The sequence below is a fragment of the Vombatus ursinus genome, unplaced genomic scaffold, assembly GCF_900497805.2.
Source record: "Vombatus ursinus unplaced genomic scaffold, bare-nosed wombat genome assembly UNPS02014791.1, whole genome shotgun sequence".
NCBI classification, from domain to species: Eukaryota; Metazoa; Chordata; class Mammalia; order Diprotodontia; family Vombatidae; genus Vombatus; species Vombatus ursinus.
In genome coordinates, this window is record NW_020954569.1 from 30,690,077 (window position 1) to 30,701,698 (window position 11,622).

Below are 11,622 nucleotides of genomic sequence, written 5' to 3' on the forward strand. Positions count from 1 at the left end.
GCAAAATTGGAGCTCATTGTTTCATTTTCTATTAAAAAGTCCATGAACATAGCTTGCACTCCCTTAAGTCTATGTTATTTATCTTTATAGCTCTAACATTATGTGCCTTAGGTAGTATTCTAAGATGAAGATATTATAGACAATAAAAACAGGAATTCTCCCTGCTAAGTTTAAAAAGTTGTCAGATAATTTCTAAATATAAGCATTAATTACCAATAAAATATTAATCTCCAGTGTGGTCAGCCTGAATACAAAGTATGCATATTACCATACTACTCCTTCAAGGGGGATTTATATGACTGTAAAATTAAATTAAGGTCAGTGAAAATGTATGTGGTCAATTTTCCACTAGGTTGGGGTTTCTCTTTCTGATATTTATATTTTGCTCCTTACCAATTTATATTATCTCTCATACTTCTGAATAAATATATAAAGTAGGCAACTAAAAAATTGCTTCTTTCTATTGATGGATTTTAGTGGAATATCCCTTACATATCTCTGCTAGTAGTAGGAAGAATATTGAGACCTTTATTCTGTCTGCAGTATTGATATCATTTCTGTTTTTATTGTCTCCAATATTGTCATTTTAGAATATTATACTAGATCCATAGCATTAAAGTCATTGATATGGTGGATCAATATTTACAAGTTATTTAGTAAAATGTGAATTGCATATAATATACACCAAGTAAAATTAAAAATAAACACAAAAGGAGGGTTAACATGAAAAGGAGGGGTGCTGATTTAAAATTTTGGCACAATTGGCAATTTTAGTCTTCATTTGCACACATATACCAGGGAGATGAAAAAAATGGTAGTGTACACATGGTCTGTGTTTCTTTAAAAGATAGTGCTAAGCAAAATACAATCACAAGTTACTTTGTTCCTGGGTACCCCATTTCCTAATTCCACAACAATGTTCATTAAGTGTCTTCTCATTTATCTATCCTTGGCAATATGATGATCATCAACTAATAGCATCTATAAAATAAGGAGAGTTGGAGTAGACTCTCCATTCTATAGCTAAATATATGTTTATGATTGTATTTTTTTCTTCCTTGAAAAGCAATGAAGGTAGTGGATAATCATTATATTCTTTAGTTCCAATGAGAATGCTAACTCCCTAAAAAGGACACACCTCCATCGACTTTCAGATTTTGTGAAGTTTGAAATGCAAAGGACACTGTATTATCTCTCATTCTCCAGAGGATGGATCTTAGCAGATCCCGGTCCTATATTATTAAAAGATGCAACATTCTGTAGTGGAAGAGTACTAGACTTAGAGTCAGAGGAGAATTAGGTTCAAGTCTCATCTCTGCCACCAGATATGACCCTGTACAAGTCATATCACATAATTAGAGGCATGTCACCTGATTAGATCCAAAGAATTCAATGGGGCCACTAGTCTTTCAAGAAGTTTTGCTCTTAGCTTTTTATTTCCCTAGTGAGTACTAGAACAGAGACTTCTTGGCCTTCTTCTTAAACTGAGGAGCTGAAGTTGTCTTCACTCCCTTTCCTGGTGGGCAATGGTACAGGAGATATTGCATTCTTGTTCTGTATTTCTTTTCTCTTTAAGTAGACGAGAGATCATCAGAAGCATTAGAGTTCTTCATTACCTCTGGGGACAACAGCAGCTGAGTGTTTTATTTTTTTTTCATTCTCTCCATGTCACAGGAATTGGACTGAGAGAAGAAATAAAAGGGCTGAAAAACTGTTCTCTACATTTTTCAATAACAAACTTGCTGAATTTTCAAGACAGCACAAACCTTGTTATTTTCTATATAATACTAAAAACTCAAGCTATGTAGTGATTTGATATTTGTAATTTGTTTTACAGATATAATCTAATTTTCTCTTCAAAACAACCCTGTGAGATATTTAACAGTCATTATTTTTTTCTAATTTCCAGATTATAAAATTGAAATCAATGGAAATTATTAACTAAAATATATGCATTTATTTATTTTGTATTTATTTCATACAATCTACTTCTATGATCATTCTAGGAAAGTTAAAGGAAAAGTTTTGTATTCTGTCAGTATCAGGCTTGGACAAAACTGAACCTTTACTCTGAGCCCAGAGTCTAGCCATAATCATTGGGATAGGGAGGCAGGTAATTCAGAAAATTCTTATTAGCAGGTCCCTGGAGGAGAGTAGGATTAGTCAGTGGTATGACAGAAGAATAAAGCAGCACACAATTAGAACACTTCAGTGATTGTAAGAAATATGTGTGTGGGGAGGGGTGTGAGTGAGAGGTTAAGTAAGTAGATGACAGGTGGAAGTTGCATTCTAACAAAGAGGAAAAGCATGTAATCAGGGTAATCTATCTAGAATCATCAGATGTCTAGAGAGGCATCAGCTAGCACAAAGGGAATTTGATATTAGGTATAATATGAGACCTACTCACTAAGTCTATGGCTCCAAATAGGACTCCACTCTTTGGTCCATAGGACCTAATCCTAGGTCAAGGTAGGGATTTAGGCACAGGGAAATAAGATAGAACTCCAATGATATGATTACCAGATGGTAAAAGGACCAAAAGTTGGTCAGTCATAAAGCGTTGGTCACAAAAGACAAAGAAACACTCCAGTTTCCACATCAGTAGCTTCCTATCACTTCTAGGATCAAACAGAAATTTTGTTATGCATTCATAATTCTTCCTAACCTGACACCTTCCTACTTCTTCATTCCTCTTGAACAATAATTCATCCTACAAACTATGATTTAGCCATATTGACCTAGGTGTTATTACTCAGACAAGACATTCTATCTCTCCATCTTCATACCTTTGAACTGGCCATCTTCCATGCCTGAATTGGATTCTTTCAAAACTCTCAAACTCCACTATTTTCCCATGTTTTTTTTAAATAATCCCCAAATCTGCTGGTGAATTCCCCTCTAGGATTATTTTTATCTGCTTTGCATATATTTTAAATGCACCAAATATTCCAAATGCTATCTTCACGTTGGAGAGTAAACTCCTTGAAGGCAAGAATTGCTTTTACCTTACTTTGTAGCTTGGCATAGTGCCTGACAAATAGTGCTTAGTGAACAATGATGAGAATCAAAGCTGGCCTCATCAATGACTCCTTATATTTCCCTCCTCTAGAATATAGATAACTTCCAGAACTCGAGAATAAGGCTAAGACTGCAGAAGGTATAACTTAATGACTGACTGACTGAGGCAACTGCAGGGGATATAAGGTCAGGAAAAAGTCAATCATCCCATGCTCTATCTGATTACTCACAAACATCAAATAAATGCAATCTAGATATTTTGTTTTGCTTAAAAACTATCATTTCATGTAAGCCTCTGATTAAAGGATACTTATTTATGCATTAGTGACCAAAATATTATAAACTATAGTTTCATATAAAGCTGTATGATGATCAAATTCAATTCTTTGGATAGATTCTGTAAGAGGAGTGAAATACACATTTAGAAACAGGGTAAGAACAAGATTTTTTTTGTTGTTGTTTTGTTTTAATCATATGATATGTAAGATATGGGATCAGTCTGAAACAGCTCATATGGCTTTTTCACTCATGATGAAGTTTTTATTTAAAACATTTAAATATATATCACTATGTCAATATCTGAAAAACCCAAATATCTAAAAATTAATATTCTTCACTTTCTTTGGAAGACTATTTCTAATTGAATTAATTTAATTTAGAGATACTTAACAAGCTAGCAAAACATTTATATTGCTTAAGATTTTAATTATGGAGAACAAAAGATTTCTATTTTCAAATTCCTTAAGTTTGATATTATACAAGTCTAGCAATAATGGGAGGTGGTGACACATCATTATAGAGATCTCAGAAATACTGAATTGCTTTGAAGACAATCTTAATAAAGAAAAAGGAATCAATAAAAGTCCAGATCCAATATCATGAAATTACTTTAAGTAATTAGAAGCTCAAAGCAAGTTTTAAATAAGTTCTTTTGGATATATTTCTTATCATTTATCATTGTAGTAACTACATTAAAATTACAATGTTTTATCAAGTGGAGAAATCTGCCTAAAAACAAGAGTCCAGTAATGAAAATCAACATTTATATGGTCACCTACTATGTGCAAGGAGACACTGTGTTAGCTAGCACTTCCCAATGACCCAGAACATTGTTTTTATTGGTTTTCTGAGTTACTTTTGAGTACTTTGTAGTCTCAAAGGAAATCTGTCAACTTTTTCACATGTGACTAATTAAAAATTTGCAATTTACAATTTCAAGAGTCCATTAAGAGGAATGTTCATTTACTTTGCAAAGAGATTGATGTAATTAATATTTTAAGCATTTGCAACACAATCTTCTTTTCCCAAATAAAATTTAAAAATAAAAAATAACTAAATTGCATTTATTATGAACATATTTTTGACATTCATTGTTAACGTTCAATAACATCCCTTTTTTATATCTGAATTGAAATCCCCTTAAGGTACAGAAGCAGATATGTGAAGCACTAAAGATTTGCTAATAAAGGGACTTCTAAAAAACTTGGAAGACAGTACAGATGATGATGATTCCATTACACAGCAATATATGGCTTGTTGTCATGAGGGTTACAAAAAGACCTAAGATTACCCACATGACTTTCCCCACTGGTAAGAGAATTAGAAATTAGTATCACAAGAATTATGAAGCCAGTAACTGGAATAGACATCCCATCTTCCCACAGCTGTCTTTGATTTAATATATATATATATATATATATATATGCATATATATATACACATATTTTTCTACCAAAATATCTGTCAAAGCCTTTATTAGGAAAATATCAGTTTTGCATTTATTGAGAGGCTAATTATTTGTAATTGGCAAAGACTGGGGAAGTGTTTACAGTTACCAAAATAAATGTGTTATATATAGTCAATAGGAGCACAGAGAGGTCTTTAAATGGTCTACAAAATTTTGTCTTGTTCAGAACTTACACATTACCTCAAGTTTTGAGTAATTTAAGGTTTTATTTGTCTAGACTTTAGAGTTTATTGATTTAGGGATATCCTGTTGAGGAAACTCTACAAATTTAAATCAGAAACTATTAAGCAATTTATAATTTTAGAGAGTTGCAGGGTGGTTAAATGACTTGTCCTGAGCATAACAACCAGTGTGTTTCAGATGTCAGGTCTTCTTGACTCTGAGGATAACTTTTTTGTCAGGTCTTCTTGACTCTGAGCTTTTTCAATCCACTACTCCATGATTTCTCCCTTGAAATTATAATAGGAAAAAAATAGTCCAGGGTTCCTTTGGAGCACCTACTTACTCCTCTTCATGAATAGGGGGATAGCAGTGCCCATCTACCTATATGTGCCTCTTGTACTGATCAAAGTGTACATTTACTGACAGAAACTAAGCAGTGTGGGATCAAGCAATGAGTCCTAGACAAAAAGGTAAGAAGCCTCAGTTCTACTTTTGGCCCTTCCACTAATGGGGACTGTGGGCTAGTTATTTCACTTCCCTTAGCCTCTTTTTTTTCAATCAGCAAAATGAAGAGTTGAAATAAAAGATCTATAAAATCCCATTCTTGTTCTAAAATGTAATGACACAGAGGGTGATTAGACATTCTTTTATGTCTTCTAGAGTTCAAATATTATTTTTCACAATGGAGGAAAAAATAGCAATATGAATAGTCAGTTGTACAATCTTTTAGCCATCTGTTATGAGTTCCTGCCATCTCCAACAGGATTCAAATCTCTTCTTCAATATTCCTTTGTCAGCAAAGCACTGTACTAAGTACTAAGAACACAAGTAGGGGGTAAGCCAAGATGGCAGACTAAAAGCAGTGGCTTGCTTAAGCTCTCCCCCAAATCCCTCCAAATACCTATAAAAATTGCTCTCAATAAATTCTAAAGCAGCAGAACCCACAAAAAGGCATACTGAAACAAATTGCCAGCCTAAGACAACATGGATAGTTGATTGAAAAGGTATATTGCAGCAGGCTGGGAGAGGAGCACAGTTTGGCGTGGGTGTGCAAGCCTCAGTGAACCTGGAGCAGGCCTCAGAGGACTGAATCATGGGTAGCTGTGAAAGTTTCCAGACTTCTCAACCCACAAATGCCAAAGACAACTTAGAAGGTCAGTGGGAAAAGTCTGCATATGGGGTGAGAGATAGAAGCTCAGTGGTCTCAGCTCCAGTCCCTGAACCTGGCCCCGGGGCAGCAGCTGCTTCCTGAGCTTCCAGCCCATAGACTGAGGGGGAATCAAGTGGCTGATAAGAGGGGGATTGCAGAGATCTCTTTGCTGGTGCAGGATTCTCTTGCTTTGCCCATGCTTATATCTGGGTCACAGTTCTAGGTGGCTGTCCTGGGGCAAAAAGGAGTGGTGGCGTGGTGGAGCTTGTAGTGGCAGTGGAGAGGAAATCCTCCTCACAGTTCCAAGACAGAATAGAGTGGTTGTGGTCACTCATAGACCAGAGCATAGGCCAGGAGAGGAGTAAACACCTCGCCCTTGATAGTAGCACCTTGGAAGAACTGAAAATTTACAGGTCCCTAGAAGTATCTCTGGAAACAGCTTTACAAAACCCCCAAAACTTGGGACAGTACATTCTCCACACTGGAAACAGACCCCTACCTTAACAAAGAGTTTATAACTCAAATAATTGGCTGGGATCATGAGCAAGCAGCACAAAAAGAGTCAGACTACAGAATCTTACTTTGGTGACAAAGAAGATCAAAACATACAATCAGAAGAAGACAACAAAGTCAAAACACCTACATCCAAAGCATCCAAGAAAAATATGAATTGGTCCCAGGCCATGGAAGAGTTCAAAAAGGATTTTGAGAAGCAAGAGAAGTAGAGGAAAAATTGAGAGTGACGCAAGAAAATCGTGAAAGACAAGTCAACAGCTTGCTAAAGGAGACCCCAAAAAATACCAAAGAAAATAACACCTTAAAAAATAGCATAACTCAAATGTCAAAAGAGGTCCAAAAAGCCAATGAGGAGAAGAATGCCTTAAAAAGCAAAATTGGCCAAATGAAAAAGGAAGTCCAAAAACTTACTGAAGAAAATGCTTCCTTAAAAATTAGAATGGAGCAATTGGAAGCCAGTGACTTTATGAGAAATCAAGACACTCTAAAACAAATCCAAGGGAAAAACAGGAAGAGCATGATCAGTTTGAAGAATGTCTTCCTGCTTTAGAAGGAGAGTTCATCTATATTTAACTAAATGTACTTCATGAGTATTTAGAAAGAGAATTAACTATAACCAGCCTGCCATTTACTTTTGATATTGAGAGGAGCATCAATGACTGTGTTTTCATGTGTTTCTTTGTGGGAAATAATTTCCTTCCACATTTGCCATCTTTGGAGATCAGGGAAGGAGCAATTGACTGTTTAGTTAACATATACAAAAATGTGGTACATAAAACAGGGGGTTACCTTGAAGAATGAAAAAAAATAGAAGAGAATGTGAAATATCTCATTGGAAAAACAACTGACCTGGAAAATGGATCCAGGAGAGAGAATTTAAAACTTATTGGACTATCTGAAAGCCATGGTCAAAAAAAGAACCTAGACATCATCTTTCAAGAAATTATCAAGGAAAAATGCCCTGATATTTTAGAACCAGAGGGTAAAATAGAAATGGAAAGAATCCTCCACTCACCTCCCAAAAGAAATTCCCAAAGGAAAATTCCTAGGAATATTGCAGTCAAATTCCAGAGTTCCCAGGTCAAGGAGAAAATATTGCAAGCAGTCAGAAAGGAACAATTCAAGTATTGTGGAAACACAATCAGGATACCACAAGATTTAGCAGCTTCTACGTTGAGGGACTGGAGGGCATGGAATATACTATTCCAGAGGGCAAAGGAGGTAGGATTACAACCAAGAATCACCTACCCAGCAAAACTGAGTTTAATCCTTCAGGATAAAAAATGGTCATTCAGTGAAATAGGGGACTTTCAAGAATTCTTGATGAAAAGACCAGAGCTGAATAGAAAATTTGACTTTCAAATACAAGACTCAAGTGAAACATGAAGAGGTAAACAGGAAAGAGAAATCATAAGAGACTTATTAAGTTTGAACTGTTTACATTCCTGCATGGAAAGATGATATTTGTAACTCATGAATCCTTTGTCAGTATTAGAGTGGTAGGAGGGAAAAAATTATATGTATGTATAGAGAGATAGATAGATAGATAGACAGATAGAGGACACAGGGTGAGTTGAAGAAGAAGGGGTGATATCTGGAAAATAAAATTAAGGGGGGAGAGAGGATTATACTGGAAGAAGGAGAAAGGGAGAGGTCAAATGTGGTAAATTATCTCACATGAAACAAACAAGAAAATGAGTGAATCTTATTCTCATCAGATTTGGCTTAAGGAGGGAATAACATACACAATGGGGTATGGAAATTTATCTTACCCTCCAGGAAAGTAAGAGGGGAAGAGAACAAGAGAGCAGGAGGGTGATAGAGGGGAGGACAGATTGAGGGAGGGGATAATCAAAAGCAAACACTTCTGAGGAGGGACAGAGTCAAAAGAGAGAATAGAATAAATCAGGGACAGGATAGGATGAAAGGAAATATACTTAGTTTTTCACAACATGACTGTGGAAGTGTTTTGCATGACTACACATGTATAACCTGTATTGAGTTGCTCGCCTTTTCGATGAGGGTGGGTGGGGAGGGAGGAAAGGAGAAAATTTGCTACCCAAAGTTTTAAAAACACATTAAAAATATAAATAAATAAATAAAAATTAAAAAAATATTCCTTCGTCCCCCAAAAGTTGCATTAAAATTACATTTTTGTTTCTCTCAGAAACCCTTGCTAACTTTGTTTTATTCTGTTATTTAACATTTTTGATATTAGAGTAATGAATTTCCTTATTCATCTTCTGTTATTAGCCTTTGTTTCCTGCTTCTGTTTATAGATGAGTTCCTTGTGCAGTTACATGAGTATTGTTTTTTTGATATTCCTTGTCTTTTGAATTGTTTCATTTTGCACATACAGCATTTCATTCTTGAGAGCTTCCTACGTCTCTTGAGATGATTTCCTTAGTAGAAGTTTTAGTCCATGGAATACAACCTAAACTGGTTTTTCTAACAACAACATATTAAGACTAGCATTTACATAGTACATTAATGTTTGCAAAGCACTTTTTAAAAATTTCATTTCATCTCTATGAAAACAATGTAATCTCCATTACTCAAACCCTATTACATGAAGGGGATTTCATCAAAGATTCAGTTCAGTGCAATACAGATCAGTTGCTAGAGAAATAGTCTCAATTCTTAAAATACTATAAAATTCCATTATAAAAGGTTTTGCAATTCCACAGATTCTTTCACATTGCTGGGGAAATAAAATTCTCCATACCGATATAAAAAGAATTTCTCACTATGTGTTATTTTTATCCTCTGGACAAGACCTGCATTCTAATGAAGTCTACAGTGTTAATATCTGATAGTGTCTTTGGAGAACATGAGTATCTCTCTACTGACTTTTTTTTATCTGTCCAATCTTCCTATCTTGTAATGCCTATTTTAAATCCCACATCTTTAATAAAGATTTCCTGATTACTGCAGGCTACATTGATCTCTCTTCCCTGTATAGATAATATGCATATTGCCTTCATAGCTAGGAAAATCATGTTTGTGAAACATCTTAATACATGTATGTCTATTAGAAGGTTAAACACATGGTAAAAAATGTATAATAAACACTTCTTGGTTAATTGATTTTTATCAACATCTGAAATTTTGTAATAAATTCATATTTAAATTTGAATGGGTAAATTTTATCAACCAGTTGAAAATATCTCCTAAATCTCCCACTTGTAAACCACAGAACTCTATAAAATCTATTTAATGATGTTTTTTTATCTATAAGATAATTTAATTATTACACATATAATTTTGAAATATCATGCATGTTTCATACACTTGTGCAATGAACAACTGTCCATCTTATAAAATACTTGTATAGATGATGTTTTAACTATCCTTTTTTTCTATTTCATTTTACTTATTCAAGGACTTGGAAAATTAAAAAAAATTGTGATATAATATTTCTTCAAAATAAAAGATTTTTACCACATGTATCCTTTCTATAAAAATATTATGTATTTTCAATGTACATCTTGACATTTTTTTCCAGCAGATGGAGATATTTAACTCATTAACAAGTTACTAATTTCATGGCATTTTCCATTTTGTCCTGGATATAGCAGTTACCCTAAGTTAACCACCTTGCTGGGGAAATGAATTTCCTAACATTTGATTAAAACAATTGCATAATAATAATATTATGAGAGAGACATCATGAATTGTGACTACAAAGTCTAATTTAGATTCAGGAAAACCTGGGTTCAAGACCTCAGTGCCTTAGACATATTTCTAAGACTAAAAGTTACAGAATAGTTCCTGGCCTGTAATGGTAGAAGATAGTTTCTTCACTGGGAGAGATATAACAAAGAAATCATGGTCTAGTCCAGTATTATAATATCAAGCTCATTGTTTATTAATTTCTAAAAGGCCAAAATGTAATTAAGACAAAATTAAGGAATGTTTCCTAAAGTATTTTAAAGATTTCAAAGATTAACAGAGTTGGGAGTTGGAAGAGACCTCAGATGACATCTAATTCAATCCATATCAGGAGAACTCCCACTATGACATACCCAACAATTACATAATCTCCCTGATTGTGATCATGTGATATGAATAATCACATGTTTGAAAAGAGTTATGTCTATTGTTACATCTTTCAAGCAATTTTTCATGATTTCAATATATTACTGTGAGATGTCTTAATATATGATAAACTTTAAAGCAACATTTTTCTCTCTACCAAATTTAAACTTTTTTATAACTAAAAATTAATAAGTATAGTGGAGTATTCTATTCTTTATACCTTTTAATCATTTGATTAAAAATATGGTGTCTCATGGAAGATAGTTTGAAAAACCTATTTGTTTTTTCTCTTACCTTCAGCCAGTATGCTACAGAAGACTCAGTAAATTATTTTCACAGTAATTGCATAGAAGTGGACAAACAGGCATACCAGTTTTAGATATTGATACCTCCTCAATCACCTTTTTTCAATAATAAAAAGTATGATCACATGGTACTATCCTCTTTTTATCTTCAGAAACAATCCCTTACCATTTTCAAAACTATTATCCTTGAGCACATATACATCTTCATACTCTTTTACCAGTTAAAATCATCTTCACAACTTTGTTTTCTCTACTCTGTTTACCTAGTCCTAATCTCTCTCCTGATGTTCAGTCTCCAATTGCCTATTGAATTGGATGTTCCATTGGCATCTTAAACTCAATTTATCCCAAACTGAACTCGTTATCCTCCCAAAAAAACCCTTCTTACTAATATGTCTATTACTATAGAGTATACCACCACCCTCCCAGTCACCCAAGGTCCCAACCTAGGCATCATCCTTTAATCTTCATTCTTTTTCACTACCTATTTTCAATTTGTTTTCAAGGCCTGTTGATTTTTCCTTTGCAACATTTTTCATAATATACTTCTTTCTCTGCTCTAACATTGGCATCACCCTAGTACAAGCCCTCATCACCTCATGCCTGAACAATAGACTGCTGGTTGGTTTCCCTGCTGCAAGTGCCTCCCCACACTAGTCCATCTTCCATTCAGCTATGCAAAAAAA